The sequence below is a fragment of the Antechinus flavipes genome, chromosome X (genome assembly GCF_016432865.1).
Source record: "Antechinus flavipes isolate AdamAnt ecotype Samford, QLD, Australia chromosome X, AdamAnt_v2, whole genome shotgun sequence".
NCBI classification, from domain to species: domain Eukaryota; kingdom Metazoa; phylum Chordata; class Mammalia; order Dasyuromorphia; family Dasyuridae; genus Antechinus; species Antechinus flavipes.
Genome location: NC_067404.1, coordinates 44,865,578 through 44,889,804, shown reverse-complemented (window position 1 = coordinate 44,889,804; position 24,227 = coordinate 44,865,578). Strand labels below are relative to the sequence as shown.

Below are 24,227 nucleotides of genomic sequence, written 5' to 3'. Positions count from 1 at the left end.
GCTCCTTGTCTTATGGTGCTTTATTTTTTGTTCATATCAGGACATCTGTGTAGCACTGCGGTGGATAAAGCACTGGCCCCGGAGTCAGGAGGACCTGAGTTCAAATGTGATTTCAGACACTTATCAGCTATGTGATTCTGGGTAAGTCACTTAACCCCAATTGCCTCCAAAAGAAAAAAATCCATAGTTAAACAGCCTTGATTTTTAGAATTTTTCTCCATTTTAAAAAAACTCTGAACTTAATAAACACTAACTAAAAAAAGAATTTTCGACTATACTTGAAACTGTGAATCACTATAAACAAATGACTTTTCTTTTTTAAAGTATATAACAAATGTAACATATTATTTTTAAGGTTTTCCTGCTTGTCTATGATTCCTTCTTTCCTTCCTTCTGTTCTTTTCTGTACATCCTATTTTTTAAAATGCACCAATAACTCTCTTTTTTCTTTTTCCTTTTTGACTGCTCAGGCCTTCTCTTCTTCCTCTTCCCAGTCCCCCAAGCAAAAATGAAAACCCAAACCCTCCTAACATTTGTTCTTGTCATGCAAAACAAATTTTTTTTTGCATTGACTATGTCCAGAAATGTTTGTCTCATTCTGCACTTTGACTTTGTCACTTTTCTGTCAGGATATAAGTAGCATGCTTCATCAAGGGTCCTTTGGAGTCTTGGTTAGTTATTATTTTAATCATAGTTGTTGTCTTTCAAAATTGTTTTTCTTCACAGTTGTTATTATTTTATAAATTGTTCCCCTGGTTCTGCTCATTTCACTCTGCATCTCTTCATATAAATTTTCCCAGGCTTCTCTGAAACCAAACCTTTTGTTATTTCTTATGGCACAATCATATTCTATTATACTCATATACCATTATTTATTCAACTACTTCCCAACTGATAGACATCAGTTTTGCACATAGTAAGTTCTTAATAAATGATTAGTACTATTGGGTGACTAGATAGTGCTGCAGTGGATAGAGTGCTAGGCTTGGAGTTAGGAAGATTCATCTTCCTGAGTTCAAGTTTCAAATACTTACTAGTTGTGTGATCCTGGCCAAGTCACTTAACCCAGTTTGCCTCAATTTTCTCATCTATAAAATGATTTGGAAAAGGAAATAGAAAATCATTCCAGTATCTTTGTTAATAAAATCCCAAATGGGGTCACCAAGATGTGGACATGACTGAAAAAAATGACTAAATATATTATTATTGTTACTGTTGTTGTTGTTACTAGGCAAGGGAGAATCAGGGAAAATAATAAATAATTATTTATAAAGTATTTAGTAGTTATTAATTTAATAAACAAACTGGAAAACATAAATTACTTAAGAAAGAACTACCTATATTGGTAAAATTAGAAAGTAGTCTGGCAGAAATTAGGCTTAGACTAGTACTTTATACCATATTCCATAATATAACATGACTGGATATGTAACCTTAATATTTAAGATCATACTATAAAAATTAGAAGAAAAACATATCACATAATTCTCAGAACTACAAGTAGAAGATGTATTTTAATAAATGAGGAGATGCCTACATTTTTTATTTCTTTCACAGGCTAACTGTACAATATTTCAAAGTCCGGTTCTTTTTGGACTTTTTGGAAAATCATGGTTTGGACATGTATACTTATTTTGCATTTAATTTATACTCTAACATCTACTAGTCATCCTGCCATCTAGGGGAGGGGGTGGGGGGAAGGAGGGGAAAAATTGGAACAAAAGGTTTGGCAATTGTCAATGCTGTAAAATTACCCATGCATATAACTTGTAAATAAAAAGCTATTAAAATTTTAAAAAAAATAAATGAGGGAGAGAAGCAATTGCAAAATATAAAGTAGATAACTTTGATTATATAAAAATTAATAAGTTTCCATATAGACAAAATTTACACAACTATGATAGATAAAAAGGGAAAAGGTCAAATGGAAAAAAATATTTGCAGCAAATCTCTATAATAAGGATTTTGTAGCAAAGATATAAAAATAATTAACAGATATATAGAAGACAAAAAGGCGTTCCCATTAGATAAATGGTCAAAGTATATGAACAAACAGTTATCAAAAGAATTGCAAACTATCAACAATCACCTGATAAAATGACCAAAATATCTATACCCTTTCATCCAGAGATTCCATTATTGGACTGATGTTCAAAAGAGGCTGGTGATGAGAAGAAAGAGTCCATATACCAAAAAAAATATTTATGGGAGCACTTTTTGTGATAGCAAAGAATTAGAAACTAAGTAGATATCCATCAATTTGGGAATGGTTAAACAAATTATGATATATGAATGTAATGTAATTAATTCTGATGCTGTAAGAAAATAATGACTTATAAATAGAGAGAAGCATGAAAAAAGCTACATGAACTGATGCAGAGTAAAGTAAGCAAAGCCAAGGAAACTATGTACAACTACAATAATGCAAATGGAAAGACCAACCATAAAAGTCAAGAATGAGTTCAGTAAAATTACAAAGAACAAGCAGGTCCTGAACAAAAAGACATGAGAAGAAACTCTGAATCTATCCCTTTGTAAAAGCAGGTTTGCAAATATTGCACACATTTTCAGCCATACTAACTTCCCCCTTTTTTTTCTTTAAAAAAAATCCTATTTGTTATATGGGATGCTAATCTGTGAGAGAGAAGAAGAGAGATGTTGGAGAAAATGAAAATCATCAAAGAAAGAGAGGAAAAGGAAGTGATGCATTAATTATAAATGCCACAAAATAGCCGAGATATGTGGGGATCAAGTGAGGATTTTTTGAGGATATAGGATACATGGGAATTTTTATAGGCAATAAAGAAACAACCAGTAGACAGGGAGAGATTGAAGATTAGTGAGAGTGGGTATGATAGAGGGGGCAATTTGCTAGAGATGACAGGAAGAAATGAAATTATTTGTGCATGTAGAAAGGTTTTCCTTGATAAGGAGAAGAGCCACCTATTCATGTGAGACGAAGGAGAAGTAACAGATAGTGGGGGAAGACATCTAAGTGATATGAGATAACGTGAGAAGAAGAGAAACTCTCAGAGAAGAGCTTCATTTTTTTCAATGAAATAGGTGTTAAAGTTCCTGGCTGAGAGAGTGGAGTTAGGGGAAGGTTTGAGGAAAGATGAAAAAGTATGGAAAAACTGCTGTGATGAGATAGTGAATTGATTAAGGAAATGATTAATAATAATAGCTACCACTTATTAAGTGCTTACTATATGCCAGGCACTGTGCAAAGTGCATAACAATTATTATCTCTTTCCTCACAGTAACTCTGCGAGGTAGGTACTGTTATTATCCCCATTTTACAGATAAAGAATTTGGGGCATACTAAAAGTGACTTGCTCAGAGTCACACACCTAATAAGTACCTAAGGTTAGATTTGAACTCGGGTCTTTCTGACTCCATACTTAGTGTTCTATTCACCTAGGAGCCCGTTCCATGTATATTGCCTTGCTGCGGTGAAAACCCAGTTGAGATTGTGTAACATAAATTTATAGTAAACCCAGTTAGCACAATTTCATGGTTTTCTTTAGCTTTATTTAACAGCCTTCGAGTAGGAGCAAAGAAAATCCTAGTCTGAGATCTAGCAGGGCAAGCTAAAATAAAGGGTCAAGGGATTTCAGAGAAGAGGACAATGTAGAGTGGAGAAATTTAAGATAAAATTAAATTTGTCACTTATGGAGCACATATTCTATAGTGGAAGGATTCAGTAGCCTTAGAGTAAGACACTGTGGTGGTGATGGGGGGCGAGGTTAGGTTGTTGGAAATGGGAATAGGTCATCAGACAGTGGAGACAAGATATGGTTTGGAGGTCCAAAATCACTGGGTTGGAGAGGGTATATCTGATTGGGAATTTGTTAATTATTGAGGAATGAAGTTAGATAGACTGTCCATATCGCTACTGATTTGGCCTCTCAGGGCCTTAAGCAGCTTGGTGAAGGGGACCAATGGAGAGAACTGATGGAACAGTGTTTCTCCCCTTACCCCAAAAGGCAAGGGATTGGTACACAGTCTTCTCCACCATATGTACTTAAGACAGAATTGGCTTTTAATCATCCCTATCAATAGACTTTTAGGTCCATTCCTCCTCCTGTTCTTCACTATGAGCTCAGGGCCTGAGGGCCACTTCCCCTCTCCCCCATTGGGAAGTTATAGTACATATTTCTCATGCAAAAAACATCACTGTGATTTCAAGGGCCAGTAGAATTTGTTTTTTTATATAATCAATCATTGATTGATAGCTTATACCACCCCTATGATATGATTATCCTGCTCCCTTGCTTACTGGGCTCTTTGATCATATTAATCTATACATATTAGGATCACATAACATTGTCCATTCATGCATTCACTTATCCTTTCATTCATTTGTTGAATTCAATTCAGTGCAACAAACATTTACTAAGTATTTACGATGAGTAAGGCACTGTGTTTGGTGCCAAGATACAGTGTGACATGGAATATGTTCTGGAGCAGTTTATAATCTTTCGGGGGAGGACAAGTACCAAAATTGCTATGATACCAGGAAGAGGGAGGTAAAAACAACTGAGAGTTCCAGAGAAAAGTGTGTGAAATCTGAGGGAGGGGAGATCACTTTCACCCAGAGAGATGAGGGAGGGAGGAGTGAAGAAGGACTCATTTGGGTTTCCCACCTCAGCCTTGACCTGACTCTGTGACCCTGGGCAACTTTCTTAATTTCTCAGAGCTCCCAACAGTTCTTCCAAACTAACGGTAAAATGTGAGTCTGTAATGATAGAATGAATTTTCTCATCCTACATCAACAGATGTAGAGGGAAAAAATGTACAAAGTCAGAATTTTCAAAGCACTCACATCCATTATGCAATTCAAATGTAGAACAATGCTGGGATGTGGGTACTGACTTTATGGAACCATATTTTCATTTCTTGGGGAGGGGGTTCATCAATGTCATCCCCTTTTGGGACTCTGTGGTCTACCTGCATTACCATGTTTCCTCCAGTATTACATTCCCTTCTCCGTCTATGTCTCCTCCAACTGACCCATTTTTCAATTTTCAATCTTTGGTTATTTCTTCTCATTCAAATGCTGATTAGTTACTGCTAGTACATTTTTGCCCAGTCTGTCTTCAGGGCCTCTGAATCCATTGTATAAAAAGGTCACATTTCTCTATTTCAATTTCTGCTAATGGCTCTAACAACCTTTAATGGGAATGGAAGAGGATTTCACCTTTCAGAAGGTGTCGACCAACTTTCAACAAGTTTCCCATTAATTCTGGCAGCATTTCTAAGGATTTATCAAGTGGGACTGGTGGCATCTAGTATCCTGTGGTTACTAAGCAACTCCTGTTGTGCATTTGAACTAATTCTGCTAACTCTTGGGCATTATCTGGTGGAGTTATGTTTGTGTATATTTAAATCAAAATTGCCATCTCTGAAAAAACAGCCTTACGTGGACATCATTAGTAGGCCAAATACATTCCAGCAACTTGAGGTGACTGCCTTTTTCTTGAGAAGACTATCTAGTTCAGTGGTTGGCAAAATTTACAAAGCAATGATGTCCCATCACCACAAGTGGATCAACTTGGGTACAATTAGCAGGTCCAAGGGGAATCCCTGCTCCCCAAATAACATCTAAATTGAGATCGGAGCCTGAGTAGAAATCAGAGGTCAAACTGGATGAGTTCTTGATAACCTTACATTCCAAGTGTTAAGATGGAAGAGAGAAGGGTGGGGAGAGAGTAAAAATGCCTGGCATCACGAGACTAGAGTCTCGTGAACAGCAAGGAGATGAGTATTGGTACCAGTCCAAATCCTAATCATCCTAAGGAGTTTAGGGGCAGAACTCATGAAGATGGTCAAACAGGAGTGCATTTATTCCAAATTTTCTCAGCCTTATATACTCTAATATACTTACGTAACTATAGCACACTGTGCATGCACTAACTATAGGATAATATACATGTGGAACCACATAAACAACTTGCTATTGTGTGCAGATGTTTCCTTGCCACTTTAGTATAACTTTCGTATACACTTCAAGTACAACACAAGCTGTCTTAACCCCTGACTTCTCAGGAAGGCTGGGACGCCCCTAGAGAGGATGTGGAGCCAAACCAGCCACATCATCAGGGTTTCTTTTACTGGACTAAAAGGTCTTATTCCTCTCCTAGGGTTCCCCACTATCTGTGGCCCTCTATGGGTGAGGGTCAATCACTCCATGGTTTTGGGAAGCAGTGATGGAATAAAGTGTAAAAATACTGGAAAGGTAAGAGGGGTCCAGTTACAAAGGGCTTTAAAAGCTAAACTGAACATTTTATACTAATGGTGGAAACAACTGGGAGCCACTGAAGTTCATTGAGTAGATGAGTAACCTACATTTTAGGAGGATCCCTTTGGCAGCTATATATGAAGAATGGGTTGGAGTAAGGAGAGATTTAAAACCTAAAGGTCAAGCAGAAAGGTTTTTACAGTAGCCCAGATTTGAGGCAGTGAGGATAATAGTTAGAGGAGAGAGAGCGTTGGTAGGTTGTCTGAGAGATGTTACAATGTAGAAGTGACAGAACTTGGCAACATTAGCTGTATGAAGTGATTTCCAGGGTGAGGTTGAAGATGACGCCTAGCTTGTGAACTTGAGAGATTGGGAGGACAATGTTGATCTGACAGTAACAGAAATGTTAGGAAGAGAGGAGGATTTGAAAGGAAAACCAGACTGAAGAGAATTAAAAGAGTGGGGAAATGAAGTGGAGATATTAATGGTGCATGGTCTTCCCAAGGATGTTGGCCAAGAAGGGGAGAAGAGACAGAGAACTTGAGCTAGGAGGGATGGTTGGGCCAAGTGAGAGTCTTTTGAGAATGGGAAAGACTGGGGAATATTTGTAGGAAGTAGGAAAACAGCCAATAGAGAGTTGGAAGATTATTGAGTAAATGGGGATGTTAGAAGGGCTGATAAGTTGGAGATAATGGCATGGAGCAGGATCATTTGTGCTTTGCAGCAGTGAGCCTTGGCAAGGAGAAGGGCCATCTTGGGAGGAGATAGGATAGAAGGAGGATATGTGAGGGAAGGCATCTGAGAGATTTGAGCTGAGGAAAGGGAACTCTTAGAGATTGACTCGATTTTTTTTCCAGTGAAACATGAGGTAAAGTTCTCAGCAGAGTTGGTGGAAGGTTTGAAGAGGGAGAAAAGATTTGAAAAAGCCACCAATTTGCTCTGCCTGTCCCCAGGGGGCCAGAACCAGAAGCAATTGGCCAGAGTCAGGGGCAGCCACAAAGTTTAGCGATTTAGACTCGATGTCAGGAAAACCTTCCTGATGGGAAGAGCCATCGCAAAGCAGGATGGCCTGTTTTGGGAGACAATAGGTTCCTTGTTATTGTAAAGCACCAAACAGGAGATTTGCTAGATGACTTCTAGCTCTGAAATTCTATTATTGTTTGATTCTGGGGAGAAAACAAGCCCCCCTACCTCTAGCTCTGCCAGATGGAGCCGCCACCTGCTGAAGGCCTCATTGCTCTCACACCCTTCTTCCCAGCAATGGCACACTGCCCACGTGGCACCTGGCCTGGAGATCTGCGCCAAGCAAGATGCCTTGGATTTGAGGCAGTACCAGCGTCAATGGTGATACATTGGCATCAGGATGTCCCCCCTCCCCAACTTGCAACTGAATTTGCCCAGATGCCAGAATTCCTAGTTAGGGACTAAATAGTATGTGCATTGTTTTTGCTTTCCTCATCTTCATCAACCTTCTTTAATAAAAATAACCACCATTTACGTAGTGCTTAGTAGGTGCTGGGCACTGTGCTAAGTGTTTTACAATTATCATCTCATTTGATCCTCACAACAACCCTGGGAGATAGGTGCTATAATTATCCCCATTTTACAGATGAGACAAACGGGTGAAGTGGCTTGTCCAAGGTCACACTGCTGGTGTGACCAGATACTTATCTGAGATGGGGGTTTGAACTCAGGCCTTTCTGACTTCTACCCAGGCTCTCTTTGCTAAATCTCAGAGCTGAAGCAGCCACCCCTGAGCCAAAATCCTGTTTACAACACCTGACAAGTGGTCCTTTAGCCCTTGCTCAAAAGACCTCCTGTATAGGAGAGCCCACTGATTTCCTAAGGCAGCCCACGCCATTATGAAGACCTCTCTCATTTTCCCCTAACATCAAGCTGAAATCTGCCTGTTTGTAGCTCCCTTCCCTAGCTCTGTTTCTTGGCCAGACTATGTGGGAAGTATTGTGTATGACATATCTCTTATTATTATTGTCTTGAACATGACTGTGGTTATTAGGCTATAACTTGGGGCTCTATTGAATTCACTCTGCATCATCTCATGCATATTCTCATATTTCTTTGAAGTCTTTCTATTTGGCATCTTATTATTTATTCAATTTCTTTATTATTTATTATTATTATTATTTATGTAGTTGTTAAATCACATAGTCGATCATATACATCTAATGAAAGAGATGTGTCTCCCTCTCATGCTCCATATTCCAGCCTGACTGACTGACTTTTTGTTCCCTGTCCATATTTTATCTCTCATCTCCAGCCCCCTTGAAGGAACATTCTCAGAATATTCTCCCTCCTCACCTTTGCCTCTTGGACTTCCCTCAAGGAAACCTCAGCTGCCACCTCCCCCAAGGACCCTTTTCTGATCCCACTAATTGTGAGTGTTCGTCCCTTTTCCTCAATTCTGATATTATTGTGTATTTCTTTTGTTTACCTGAGAAAGGAAGACCAGTATCAACTGGATGCTGAGCATTTGACAAATATCCTCTCATTTGATTGCACCAACCCTGTGAAGAAGGTGCTATCCTCATTTTACAGTTGAGGAAATTGAGGGAGACAGAGGTAAAGTGACTTGTTCAGAGTGACACTACTAGTAAGTGTCTGAGGCCAGATTTGAATTCAGTTCTTCCTGATTTTAGGTTCCACACCCATTGTGCCACATAGCTGCCTCCAAGGTAAACTGAGGTAGTGAAGGGGGAGTTGGCCATTAGGTTTCTTATACATACTCTGAGCAAGTCATTTGACTCTTCAGTGGCCCTAGGTGGAAGAGGAGATGTTGACCTGCATTGGTAGAGGGAGTATTCTCACCAGGAGTTCCCTAAACGGATTTTAAAAAACAGCTTAGATTCCCCCCAAATCATATCCCCTAATTTAGTCATCCATTCCCCAATCAATGTACGTGGAGCTTCTTCCTAGTTTGGGTGGGTTGTTTTTGGCTATTATGCAAAATTTTGCTAGGAGCATTTTTTTTGTACTAGGAGTTCTTTTTTTTCCCCTAATAACTTCTTTGGGATATATCTTGCTGGTTCAAAGGGCTTGAGAGCATTTTTTTTGGTAGCTCCTTGTACAATTCCATATTGCTTCCCCAAAAGGTTGGACTAACTCACCCCTCTACAAGCAATATTAATAACCACATGTGCGTCAGCATTGCATTTTTATGCCTCTTTTCGTGAGTAAGTCCTTGTTGGTAATATGCTGCTGCCGCCTGCTTATCCCTCCTCATGTGGTTTTTTTCATTGCCCTTTGGGTCTTCTGCAATTGGGCTTCTTATGAGAGCATGAATCATAGCTATATAGCATACTTCATTACCACAAAGATCTGTAGTTTCATCAGCGTGGGGCCCGGCTTTCATACTGACGCAGGCAGTATGCAGTGCACAGCCCTTCTCTAGCTTAGGAGATGTGCTTTGGTGGGGATGGGGGGAGTATGGTAGGAAGTGTCATCACCCTGGGGTCAGGCTGAGGAGGAGTGAGGCTAGTCCTCAGGCTAGGGCCATTGAGAGAAAACATAGACCCGAGATGGATCTAGGATTTGCCCATATGTGGAACCCTTAGGGTGAGATAATTCTTTCTGCTGGTAAAGATTACAAGCCATCTGTGCCATTCCTAGGGAATTACCTGAGGCTTTCGTGGTTAGGTGACTTGATCAGGGCCATATAGGGAATCCTAGATCTAAGGCTCTGTGACTGAGCTGGAAGGTACCTATCGGGGGCGAGGCCGTTTTGTCCCAGGTACCTCCACATCTGAACCCAGGTCTCCCTGATTCCAAGCCCAGCACTCTGCCCATTCAGCTACAATCTATATAAGAAGAGAATAAAGGAGTGCAAAAGATGGTCTTTTATAAGAAGTAAAGAATACGAAGAATTAGGAGCAAATTTGGAAGTTCTGAATGAATGATGTACAAGAGGAAAAACACCAAAACCAATGACCCACAATCATGTAAACAACTGTGACACAGGAGAATTACAATGAATGATCTCAGGCCTGAAAAACTAATAAGGAAACATAGCTTCCTTTTCTTGTAGAGAGGTAGAATCTTATCTTCCTTATCTTGTAGAGTGGGTGGAATGCTGTATACACTGTCAGACGGGGTTGGTTACTATGTGAACTGGCTTCTCTTTAATGGAAAGGAGTTCAGGGAGGGGGGGGCAGTGATGGAGAAAAATGACTGTGATATTAATACAAAAATCAACATAAGTTCTATTTTTAAAATGAACTTTGTGCAGGAAATGAAGCCATAATTAGGCTAGGATAATTGGACCTTTTCCCCAGGACATTAAAATTTAGAGGGCCTTGTCAGCACTCTTACTCCTTCTACAGGTGGAACAACCAAGCTTGGAAACCCAATTAGCACCTAATTGACCTAGGAAGTTACCAGCAGCTTCTCCCCACCTCTCCCACCCCACTGCTCCAGGTAATAGCATTTCTACTCCGGTCCTGTCCGATCTGCCAGGCAATAAACACTTATTAAGCATTCAGTTATTTATTATTCATTTTATTTATTATCATTGTGTATTTATTTTGTATATAGGAGAAAGGAAGGAAACATGCATTTATTAAGCACCTAGTATTTGTCAGGTACTGTGCTAAGTTCTGGGGATGCAAAAGAGTGCAAAAGACAGTCCTTGTCTTGTTCTCTCCCTTGGCTGTGGCTTCCCCAGTGGTAGTCTTACGGTGTTCTGGGGATCCCCTCCAAAGTGTGGTCTCCTGGGGTCTCTAATCCTATCTCTAGGACCTGGATTTGGGCACATTTTAAAAAATTAACTTTTATTAAATTTCCTTAGTATTTTCTCCAGTTATATGTAAAAACAATTTTAAACATTAGTTTTTAAAACTTTGAGTTCCAAATCCTCTCCCTTCCTCCCCCCATATTGAGAAGGCAAGCAATTGGATATAGGTTATACATGTGTAGTCATAGAAAACATTTCCATAATAGTCATGTTGAGAAAGAAAACACAGACCAAAAAAGGCATCAAGAAAAAGAAAGAAAGTAAAACAATCATGCTTCAGTCTGTATTCAGACATCAGCAGTTCTTTCTCTGGGACGGACAGCATTTTTCATCATATATCCTTCAGAGTTTTCTTGGCTCATTGTATTGCCGCAAATAGCTAAGTCATTCACAGCTGATGGGCTTCTAATATTGCGGTTACTTTGTACATAGCCATTTAACTTTGTATCAGCTCATGTAAATCGAGGTTTTTCTGAGAGCATCCTGCTCATCATTTCTTATCGCATAATAGTATTCTATCATAATCACATATCGCAGTTTGTTCATCCATTCACCACTTGATGGGTACCTCCCCACAATTTCCAATCTCTGCTACCAGTAAAGAGCTGCTATAAATATTTTGATACATATAGGTCCTTTTTCCCTTTAAAAAAAATCTCCTTGGGGATATAGATCTAGTAATGGTATTGCTAGGTCAAAGGGTATGCATGGTTTTATACTCCTTTGAGCAGTGTTCCAAATTGCTCTACAGAATGCTTAAATCAGTTCACAACTCCACCAACAATGCATCAATGTCTTATTTTTCCTACATCCCCTTGTCATTTTCCTGTTATGTCCTATTCACCAAATTAATATGTATGTGGTAGTACTTTGAAATAATTTTAACTATGTATTTTATTTTGTGCACTTAAAACATTATCCTGAGGAGGAGTCCATCTGACTATCCAAGAGGTCCAGGACACAAAGAAGGTCAAGAATCCCTGGTGTAGAGAGTTACTGAGGGCAATGTGGTTATCTAGGTAAGAGGTGTCTTTTCCCGTCACTTTGTTTTTCCTGTGTAGATGGCTAGTCTGATTTCTTTTGGGCAGTACTTTAGGGAAGCATGGCATCATAGAAAGAGAGCTTGGTAGAGAATTCAGGAAGACCTGAGTTCAGATCCTACCTTTGTGGCCTGGATCAGTTAGTTACTTAACCCCAATTCACTAGGCAAGAAGTGTTACACAACAGAATCATGCTTCAGCAACACACCCAAGTGATCCAGAAAATCCATATGGTAAATATTTTATTTTATTTTATTTTAGTTGTCAAACCTTTTTTTTTTTTAAACAAATGTTTTCCTGGGTTCTGCTCATTTCATTTTGCATGAGTTCATATAGATTTTCCCATATTTTTTTCTGAAACTATTCCTCTTATTATCCTTTTAAAATTTTTTTATTAAAGCTTTTTTATTTTTCAAACATATGCAGGGATAAATTTTCAACACTGATTCTTGCAAAACCTTGTGTTCCAATTTCCCTCCCCCTTACCCCTACCCTCTCCCCTAGATGGCAAGTAATCCAATATATGTTAAACATGTTAAAATATATGTTAAATCCAATATATGCATACATATTTATACAATTCTCTTGCTGAACAAGAAAGTTCAAATCAAAAAGGAAAAAGCGAGAAAGAAAATAAAATTCAAGCAAACAACAACAAAAGAAATGAAAATGCTATGTTGTAATCCACACTCAGTTCCCACAGTCCTCTCTCTGGGTGCAGATGGCACAAGATCACTGGAACTGACCTGAATCACCTCATTCTTGAAGATTGCCACGTCCATCAGAATTGATCATCATATAAACTTGCTGTTGCCGTGTCTAATGATCTCATCAGTTCATGTAAGTCTCTCCCAGCTTTTCTGAAATCATCCTGCTGATCATTTCTTATAGAACAATAATATTCCCTTACACTCATATACCATAACTTATTCAACTACTCCCCAACAGATGGGCATCCACTCAATTTTCAGTTCCTTGCTGCTATGAAAAGAGCTGCTACAAACATTTTCGCACCTGTGGGTCCTTTTCCCTTTTTTATGATCTTTTTGGGATACAGATCCAGTAGTGAACTGCTGGATCAAAGGGTATGCGGTATGTGTAGTTTGATAGCCCTTTGGGCATAGCTCCAAATTGCTCTCCAGAATAGTTGGATCAGTTCACAACTCCACCAACATTGCATGAATGTTTGGGAAATATTTGTTTTAATTTAAAATTTTTTAAAATAAATAATAATACAGTAGAACATAGATATGGGCAGCTAGATGGCCCAATGGCTAGAGTTCTGGGCCTAGAATCAGGAAGACTTGGGCTCAAATCTGACCTCCCTTATTAGCTGTGCGATCCTGGGCAAGTCACTTCACCCTCTTTGCCTCAGTTTCCTCACCTGTAAAACGAGCTGGAGAAGGAAAGGCAAAGCACATCACAAGAAATCCAGATGGAGTCACAAAGAGTCAGACACTTTAATGACTGAAACCAACCACACAAGAATATAGATAATGTTAATATGTAGTTTTCTAAGTTAATGTGCTGCGCAAAGATCTTATGTATGGTTGAGGAGCCCCCCCATTTCTACCTGACTTTGACATTATCACTTTAAGGAATCCTCTAAGTTGCAGAGAACATGTGTTGATCTTAAGAGCTCTCTTTGCCAATGAAATAGCAGATTCTATTTCCTACAGTAGATTAACCCCCAAGGCCTTTCCTCTTAGAGCATCATTTCTTAACAAATGCACAAAATGCAGTGAAAATGCCCCCACTTCTGGTTATACAGCCAATAGAAAAAGACTTTTTTCTTCTACAGGGTTAAGAAACTGGAACAAGTTACAGAATGTCTACACATGCTCCATTTTCTTCTTACATGATATCAAAATTCTTTTCTTGCATGAACCAAACGCGTGCCAGACGCCGGTTACATATGAAATTCAGAGGCTCTCGTAACACAAATGGCTCAGTATCCATTTGGGGATTTTCATACTCTTTGCTCTCTTAATTCCTACCCAGAAAACCTGAGGAGATAGACACATAGCATTCTCTATTCTGTCCTGTTAATTTTCTCCAACATGACTACCTACTTAGGCCAAAGCATCTAAATAGGACTCCTATCAGGTTCCACATAAGACTCCCTCCAGTGAGCTTTCACCCCCAATTTGGTAGAGAACCACAGTCAATTCCAATTACAACTAGGAGGGAGTTCTAGTCTCATGACTAGAACTAGAAAGGACTTGAACCAACATGAGAGTCCAATTCCCTCGTCATACCAAAAATATGAAAATATCTGCCCAAGATCATATAAGTAGGAGGTAGAAGAGCCAGCCTAGGTCGTCCTGAAATGGCCCACTTTGCAGAAACTACCCTATTTTCCCCAAGCTGTGCTCCCCATCCTAGCTCCTCAGGTAGAGCTGCTTATATCGGTGGCCTGCCCAACAGGACTATCTCCAGAGAGTTATGAGTCTGGAATGGCATTCAGTTCTTTCTAGATTATACCCTCCCAAGTCCCCTTGCAGAAAACCACATTTAATCCGGTTCAATTCAATTCAGCAAAAAATGAACAAACATTAATATTTAAGCTAAGTTAAAAATTGAAAGCAGTTCCAGGCACTGTTCTAAGTTCTGGTCACACAAAGACAAAACAAAAAGAAAAAACATATAAATAGAAATTTTAATGCAAAATAAACACAGAGTTTCCAAGGGAAGGACACTAGGGTCTCTCAAGGGGTGCGCTCGCAGTAGCTTTTGTGTAGGCTAGGGGTTCTTAATGTCTTTGGGTCCCCAAAGATATCTGGGGAGACCTATGGACCCATTCTTTTTTTTTTTTTCATTTCCTTCTCCAGGTCATTTTTATTTATTTTTATTAAAGCTTTTTATTTTCAAAACATATGCAGGGATAATTTTTCAACATTTACCCGTGTAAAATCTTATGTTCTAATTCTTCCCCGCCTTCTCCCCACCTCCTTCCCTAGATGGCAAGTAATGCAATATACGTTAAACATGTTCCATTCTTCTAGACACATTTCCATGCTGCACAAGAAAAATCAAATCAAAAAAAGGAAAAAAAATGAGAAAGAAAGCAAAATGTAAGCAAACAATAACAAAAAGTGAAAATGCTATGCTGTGATCCACACTCAGTCCCCACAGTCCTCTCTCTGGGGGCTCTCACCATCAAAAGATCATTAGAACTGGCCTGAATCATTTCACTGTTGAAAAGAGCCACTGGACCCATTCTTGGATTAAAATAAAATAAAATAAAGATCACTCCAAAGGAAAACAATTATAGTGGCTTACAGTGATCCAAATATATATATTTATATAAAATATATATTAAAAAACCCAAACAAATGAAGTTCACAGACTCCAGGTTGGGAGAACAGAAGAGGTGACCCTCAAGCTGAGATGAGAAAGGCATCCATTTCAGACACAAGGGCAGCTTGGGCAAAGAGGCAGAGGGAAGAGGTGAAAGGTCAGCTCCAGCAAGCAAGTTAGTTTGTCTAGAACACACAGGCCTGGAAGGCTAGGCTTCAGTCCAGTTGTGAAGGCTTTTAAAAGTCAAAGGTGTCCCCTCTGTAGTTTGAATCCTAGCTTTGTCACATACTTCCTGTGTGATATTAGGCAAGTCACTTCTACTTTATAGGCCTTTTCTATACTCTATAGTATATATAGTATATACTACTCTATAGTTTTCTTTTCCCTAAAATGAAGAGTTGGATGCAATATCCTCCAAGGCCCCAGAATCCAAGCAAGAAAACCCAAGTCACCAACACCAAATCCAGACACTAACTATAAAACTTAGTCTCTTTTCTCTCACAAACTATAGCAGGGGGAGGTCCCTACCCAAGGGCACATTTCCTATGTGTTCAAAATTGAAAAAAGCATCAACATTTTCTCTAATGACCTCTCCAGTCACAACAAATCTCTCAGGGGATGTGATTGTTCAAATCACAGGAGACTGTTTCCTGTGCCACCTAGAACAGAAGGAACAGGAGAGGAAGAAGAATCTCTAAAGATGGGCTATATGTAATTCTTTCGATTCATTGCAGACTCCCAATTTCTTTCTTTGCTTTACATCTTGGGCTCTAGACACACCAACATACAACATCCCAATTTCTAATCTACTTGGCGTAGTAAACAGCACAGAGACCCACAGACTTACAGAATCACTGAGATTCTGAGCTGGAAAGGGCTACCCAGCCTAAGGCCCTCCTGTAGCTGGTCCAAAATTCCCTACATGCTGTCATATCGAGTTGCCAGGCATCCAGCCTTTGCCTGAAGACTTCCAGTTGGGACGCACCCACCAGCTTTCATGGCAGCCCTTTCCACTTTTGGATAGCTCTCATTGCTAGCGAGTTCTTCCTGACATCCAGACTCAATTTACCTTTTTTGTGATTTCTCCCTCACTGCTCCTAGTTCTGCCTTCTAGGGCTAAGGAAATCAAATCTAATCCCTTTTGCATATGACAGATGCTTAAAGAGTTGAATCCAGCTGGGATGTGACCCAGAGTCTCCTCTTCTTCAGTCTAAAATATGTCTAGTTCTTTCAACCTCTCCTCCAATGCTATGGACATCCTGACAGAAAACTCCTTAATCTTTGAAGACTCTGGGTCAGCAGAGCTGAGAGGTGATAGTAACTGTAGTGGGAGTTAGGAGAACTTGGTTCCAGCTCTGGCTTTGTGGTTAATTTGCTGTGCAACGTTAGGTAGCAAAGTCCTTCCCCCCTCTCTGGGTCCCTGTGAGTGTTGGGAGTTTGGGCTAGATTTCATCTAAGACAGTCTCTTCCAACTTTTGTTTTCTTTAATGTATGTTCCAAGGCCTTCCTAACTCTGATGTTGTTATGTTTTCTATTCCAAGGCCCCTTCCAGCTCTGGCATTGTCTGAACCTTGAGCTATGATTCATCCAAGGGGATGAGCAGGAGTGGTATAAAGTACATTCTGTGGGGGCGAGGGAGATGGGGTGCTGGGGGTTGTGGACAAAGGGATAATGGAGACACATCAGAAATAATTGGCTTGGGTTTTCAAAAACCCTCTGAAATAACCTCTTCTGGAAAATCACGTACAGATATGGACCCATGGCTCCTTCCCACCTCCCTTTCTGGCTTTACCCTGCAGGGTAAATCCCAATCTCTGAATTCAAAAGGCGCTGAAGGGAAGGGGTAGAGTCTGGGTGTCCAGAAGCTTCAGGCCGGGAGAGAGGGGCAGCCTGATCACTCCTGAGACTGGGAGCCAGGAGGGAAGCTAGGAAATATGCTCATTAACGAGCCCAAGAAGGAAATGACTAATAAATTAACGGAAGGAGGCTGATGACACCAAAGCACTCGGTTAATTAAAAATGTGAAGGTCTTGGAAAGACTCCTAAAGGGCCCTGAAGGCTTGGAAATGGGTGACAGGAAGCAAATGAACTGTAGTGTGAGGGGCAATCAGAGACCCTCCTTGCAGAGAGCTGTAAGGAAAACTGCATAAAAGGCAGGCTGACAAAAGTTTTCCCCTATGCACCTCAAGAAGTCCCCTGGGAAAATCCACTGGACTTGGAGGGGCAAGGTTCTGGGTCTAGCTCTGCCTCTGAATCCCTGTGGATTTTGGAGCCTTGGTTTCCTCCTTTGTCAAATGTGGATGATAATATTTGCACCCCCCCTTCTCTCTGTGTCTCTCATCTGTCTCTTCATTTCTCTCTGTGTGTCTTTCTATCTCTCTGTTTCTCTGTCTCTGTCTCCCTCTCTCTCCTTTTTCCCTCTCTTTCTGTCTTTTTTTCTCCCTCCTATTCTCTCCTCTTTTCCCCCCTCCCTCTTTCCCTCTTTCTTCCCTTCCTCTTTCACAGAGCTGTGTCTGAGGATCAACTGATGTATGAAAAGCACTTTGTAACCATCGAGCACTATCTAAATGTCATCTCTCCAAATTAATATTATTATTCACGGTAGTAATAACCTCCCAGCATCCTTCCCACAGCTCTTCATCAGTTAAAAGTTTCCTTATATGTAGTCCTAGGTTGTGTGTGTGGGTGTGTGTATGTGTTCTATATTCCCCCTTCCTCCTCCTCAGTTGTCACAGTATAGCCGTATGTTGTTTCAAATCAGCCAGTGCAGACCAGGGAATGGGACTGTGGCCTTGGCTGTCAGTAGGATCAGAGAGAATGAGAGGAAGCCGTTTTTTTTTTTCCTTTTTCTACTAGTCTAAACTGGCTTAAACCAGTTTAAACTGGTTCAAATGGGCTAAAACAAGTTCTGACTGGGAAATAACCAATTCATTATGTTTTAACTGATTTGAACAAGTCTGGACTGACTTAACTAAAAGTGTCTGAACCAGTTTAAAGTGGGCTAAACTAGCCTGACACAGTTAACATAATAGGGCTTTTACTGTTTTCCTGGTTCTGCTCATTTCACTCATCATCAGTTCATGTGAGTCTCTGGTTTTTTTAGACTTTCCAAATCTTTCCTTCTCATCATTTCTTGATAGCTTGTGTTTTTAATATTTCCTTAATTTCTTGTTTTGGATGAGGCAATTAGGGTTAAGTGACTTGTCCAGGATCACACAGCTAGAAAGTGTCAAGCGTCTGAGCTCAGATTTGAACTCTATTCACTCTGTTCACTGTACCACCTAGCTGTCATTATTTTCATTTGTTTTGCTGATATCTTTTGTTTTTACCATCATTTCTTATAGCACAATAGTATTCAAATAAATGGTGGCATTTTTTGCAGGCAAACTCCTTGTTTCAGTAAAGGTCCCAGTAAAGGCCTCATCATGCTCTTAATTGACATGAGACCATTAACACTTTGCAGTTTACCTCGCGGGGGCCCTGCCCTGGCCCAGAGACATTCTCTGGGTTTCTTATCAATCCAGAAACTGGGGTGGGTGGTGCTGTCTAGGATCAGCTGCTCTCCTTACACTGAGCCTCTAGGAGGCTTGGAACTGAGTCTCTGTCACATGGAACCTGTCTTCCCCATAAGACCAAGGACTCCCCAGAAGACAGATGCCATTCCTTCTTCAGGAGGTGTGGAGCCCTTCTAAGGTCGTGGCTGCTATGTCTCATTCCCATCAAGCTGTCCTGGGAGGGATTCCTCCCACAATTCTCACCAACCAAAAGGGGAGGAACATTGTAGAGGATCACAGACCTGGAGCTGGAAGGGAAATCAGAGGTCATATGGTCCAACCACCTTATTTTACAGGGAAAAAACCCAAGGCCCACAGAGATTAAGTGGCTTGTCCAAAGCCACATAGCTAGTCAGTAAACATCAGAGGTGGCGTGATTCCAGGGCTCTTTCCACTGATTCAGATTGTTGGGTAAGGTGATGATAGGTGGGGAGGGAGGGGTGTGGGAGTGAAGAATCATCTCCCAGTCTGGGAACATCCAAGTTTTTCTGTAAGGTGTAATGGGCGGCATGGGGAGAGGGCTCACGTGGCCGGCTCAGAGCTGGAAACTCACCCGATCCTCCAAACTCAGAGGCAAGTAATGGCTGGGGTGAGGGTCAGTGGGACCTCACTTCACAGGTAAGTTTTTATTCCCATGTTCTAGTTCTTGATGTATGACTCACCGTAATTAAATTTTGAGCGAGATTAACGGTAATTCCTGCACTTATTAGGCGATCAGGGTTTAAAATTCTTGTTAAAGAGGATGAGCTGTTCAATCTGATAATGCAATTAACTACCCAACACAGCTAATATTTTATTTTAGGGAAGACTAATTTTTGATTAATGACCCATTTGATTTCCCACATCTCATTAGAAGAGAATCACGTTTTCTTTGAAAGAGCTGAGGTGATTGCAGAGTTGAAGCAATTGGTCTTCAGGTGGGGTGGGTGAGAAAGGCTCCTCTCTACTCATCCATCCCCTTTTACCCCAATGGGGACAACCCATTCCTCTGAATAATAACTATACTTAACATTTATATAACACTATGTGCCAGGCATTGTACTAAATACAAATATTTGATTTCTACAACCTTGGGAGGTAGATGCTATTATAATCATCCCTATTTCACAGATAAGGAAACTGAGGTTGACAGTGGTTAAATGACTAGCCCAGGGTCACACAACTAGAATCTGAGGTCAATTTTGAACTCAGATTTTCTCCACTCCAGGCCCAGCTCTCTTTCTGCTGGGCCACCTATATCTATGACAGTTGCAGTGATTGATATAGGGGAAAGAGGGCTGAATTTGGAGTCAGAGGGCCAAGGTTCAAATTTATCTCTGTCATTTACACCCTGAGAGACTCTCTAGGTAAGTAAGTCTTTGGGCTTCTCTGAGTTCCATTTTCCTCTTCTTTAAAATGGGAAGGGGGGAAATCAGTCAAATTAAATGGCCTCTGAACTCTATTTTAATTCTGGATCTAAGACACTATGTATGACCTTAGACAAACAACTTCGCCAATATGAGCTATGGTTTTCTTCTCTATAAAATTAATTAAAATGAATGAGGCAGATAGATGGCTCAGTGGATAGAGCAGGGGACCTTGTAGAGTCAGGAAGACCTGAGTTCAAACGTGGTCTCAGACACTTACCAGCTGTGTGGTCTCTCGAAAGTCACATAAATCTTTGTTTGCCTCAATTTCCTCAACTGTAAAATGGGAATAATAATATCACCTACCACCCAGGTTTCTTGTGAGGATCAAATGAGATAATAATTGTAAAGCACTCGGCACAATGCTTGGCACATGCTTTGTAAATGCTAGCTAGCTAACTAAAATTGAGAGTAGAATTAAATATGTTGGCCTTTGAGGGCCCTACCAAATCCCAATTTTTTTTTAATTTTTAAAAAATTTAAAATTGCATTTTATTTTTCCAAATACACGTAAAGATATTTTTCAACATTCATTTTTGTAAGACTTTGTGTTCCAAATTTTCTCCCTCCCTCTGTTATCTCCTCCTTCCCAAGAAAGCAAGCAATCTGATTTAGGTTAAATAGGTGCAATTCTTTTAAGCATATTGTCATATTTGTCATGTTATACAAGAAAAATCAGACCAAAAAGGAAAAAAAACCCACGAGAAAGAAAAAAACAAGCAAACAAAAACAAACAAACAAAAAGGTGAATGTTCTATGCTTCAGTCTCCATAGTTCTCTCTCTCGGGATGCGGATGACATTTTCCATCCCAAGTCTAATAGAATTGCCCAAGTCCCAATTTGTGATCCCATACATGACCATGGGCGAGGGATGTCACTATCTATGGTCTCTTCCATCTCTATATCAATGAACCTAAGGACATAGCGACTGATGGTGATGAGTGTGAGAAGAATCCCACTTTCAAAGAATCCCTAAATTGCGAGGGACTTTGGAGGTCATAGGCTTTAAAGCTGGAGAGGTTATCCCATTCGAATCCCATTCGATCCCCTCACGTTCAGAAAAAAAGATAGCTGAAACCCAGCGAAGTCAAGGTACTTACCCAACAGCACACAGAGGGAAAGGAGCAGAACTAGAATTCAAATTCAGCATTTCTGAGTCCAAATTCACTGTACCACGTTGTCCACAGTTGGTCATAGGAGCATAGAATTTGGAGTTTGAAGGGATTTAGAGTCCATCCCGCCCAGTCTCAACCTGCATAGAGATTTTTCCTATAACATCTTTGACAAGTGGTCAACAGAGTTCCATTTGACCTCCAGTGACAGGGCAGCTGTAACTTTAGCAAAATTTCCCTTATGTTGAACTTATGTTGCCTTTCTATAAAGTCCATTCACTGCTCCATTGTTCTAGGATCAAGTAGAACAAGTGAGATTCCAGAATGGTACACTGAAAAAAACATCAATTCTGGAGTCTGATGACTTGGGTTCAAACCCTGCACTAGGTGCTTACTTCATGTGTAAGGCTGGGCAGGAACCCTGTTCTTTTCTGTGCCCGAGTTTCCTCATGTGTAAGATGAAGGCACTGGCTGGCTCTAGTTCTATGACCCTATATGTGACTTTTGAGAAATTGTTTTCCCTGCTTTGGCCCCACTTCCTCATTTATAAAATCAGAGAGTGGTCCCTTCTAGCTTTAGGTCTAAAACTCTTTCATGTCAGACCTTCAGAAACATTTGGAGTGGCAACTCACACTTGGACTTCTGATGGGATCTCTCCAGGTAAAGACATAAGAAACCTGCTTCCGTGATGGTTGTGATCATGTCTAATAGAAGTGCCCTGGAGCATGTGTTGACAGTTTTAATTGGTTCTGGCTTGCTAACTATGTGGTGAATGGTAACCTTTTGAACTGGCGGCGGTTGGGGAACTAAACTGGGGGTGTCTTCCAAAGCTCTTAAGCCTCCACTATCTCTATTCACCTGCTGCCTCTTGGTTTGATACCTTTGCTGATAACATCTGTTGAGAGACAGTGCTTTAAGAGGCCTTGGGTCTTTTCCCCTCTGAGGCTAGTATATGACCACATAAAAGAGACCTCAGTTATTTGTGAAATTTGTCTCTTTGCAACTCTGAGATACTACTACATACCTCTCAGATTGGCTAGGATGACAGGGAAAGAGAATGCAGAATGTTGGAGGGGATGTGGGAAAAACAGGGACATTGCTACATTGTTGGTGGAATTGTGAAAACATGCAGCCATTCTGGAGAGCAATTTGGAACTATGCTCAAAGAGTTATCAAACTGTGCATACCCTTTGATCCAGCAGTGTTACTACTGGGCTTATACCCCAAAGAGATACTAAAGAAGGGAAAGGGACCTGTATGTGCCAAAATGTTTGTGGCAGCTCTCTTTGTAGTGGCCAGAAACTGGAAACTGAGTTGGGGAATGGCTGAATAAATTGTGGTTTATGAATATTAAGGAATGTTATTGTTCTGGAAGAAATGACCAACAGGATGATGGCAGAAAGGCCTGGAGAGACTTACATGAACTGATGCTGAGTGAAATGAGCAGGACCAGGAGATCATTATATACTTCAACAACAATACTATATGATGATCAATTCTGATGGACGAGGCCCTCTTCAACAATGAGATGAACCAAATCAGTTCCGCTAGAGCAGTAATGAATTGAACCAGCTACACCCAGTGAAAGAACTCTGGAAGATGACTAGGAACCACTACATAGAATTCCCAATCCCTCATTTTTGATTTCCTTCACAGGCTAATTGTACACTATTTCAAAGTCCGACTCTTTTTGTGCAGCAAAATAACCGTATGGACATGTATATATGTGTATATATATTGTATTTAATGTATACTTTAATATATTTAACATGTATTGGTCAACCTGCCATCTGGGGGAGGGGGTGGGGGGGAAGGAGGAGGAAAGTTGAAACAAAAGGTTTTGTAATTGTCAATGCTGTAAAATTACCCATGCATAAACTTGTAAATAAAAAGCTATAATTTAAAAAAATAATAATAATAAAAAGAAATTTGTCTATTTGTTCTTTTCCATTTTAGGGGAAGGAATGGAGATTATGATCTTGTGAGTTTCAAAAGGTCAAGAGAGTAAACCTTTGAAATCCTAGCATCCCCAATTCCAGGTTCTGCAGTTAGTTCATCATAAATAATTTGAAAGGCAAAGGCAGTGGCCATCAGGACCCATTTCCAACGGTAAGTGACAGGAGGACTCATCTGACAGTCATGCTACATTTGGATTAAACGTTAATAAACATACCATCATAGAGAAATTGTGTTCAAAATGAGCCTGCTCTATCCAGAGACAGAGCATAGGGGACAGAACGTGCCTCTGAAGTGCTGGGGGGATTTATAAACTTTTGTTTTTGCTAAATCTTCAGAGTAAATATCCCTTTCTAAAAGCAAAATCATGTTCATCAGTCAAATGGACTTGGGGGAAACACAACCAGTGGGGGCTCAAGACAATGGTATGAGGCAAAGACAATTCTCCACACTCCTCAAGATACCCTGGGAACCCGGAAAGAGTGACAACTCCTGATGTAGCTGTGATAACGAGCCAGAGAACGTTTATTATATGTCAGCACAGGCCTTCCCTCTATCATCGGTCTGTCTTCTCTGGGTTGAGCAACAATAGTTCCATCAAATGAACAAAGGCAATCTGGACTAAACTAGCTTCACGGGGGAATTTCTCAGGGAAGAGACTTCATAAATGTCTACCTTGAAGATCAATTTGCCCCAGTGTCTTCTGGGAGCAGGACATCCTTTGACAGGGATTACTTTCTTAGTCTCAGATTTTTTTTTTTTTTGTAACAAGCAGACAAGTTTTATTATCGAGTCTAACTAATATCTCCGTGGTCAGGTTCATGGTAAAAATCCTGGATATCAGCAATAAATCCCCACTTCTCCTCTCCAA

At 40.3% G+C, this 24,227-nt stretch overlaps 1 long non-coding RNA gene across 2 annotated transcripts; it reads left to right on the top strand.

Annotated features, from left to right (window-relative positions):
* Positions 1-24,227, top strand: LOC127542686 (uncharacterized). Of its 2 annotated transcripts, XR_007948788.1 has the most exons (5): positions 1-141; positions 6,144-6,238; positions 8,520-8,636; positions 10,579-12,007; positions 23,357-24,227. It is a non-coding gene; the product is annotated as an uncharacterized LOC127542686 (long non-coding RNA). The 2 variants fall into 2 exon arrangements; XR_007948789.1 differs by lacking the exon at positions 6,144-6,238.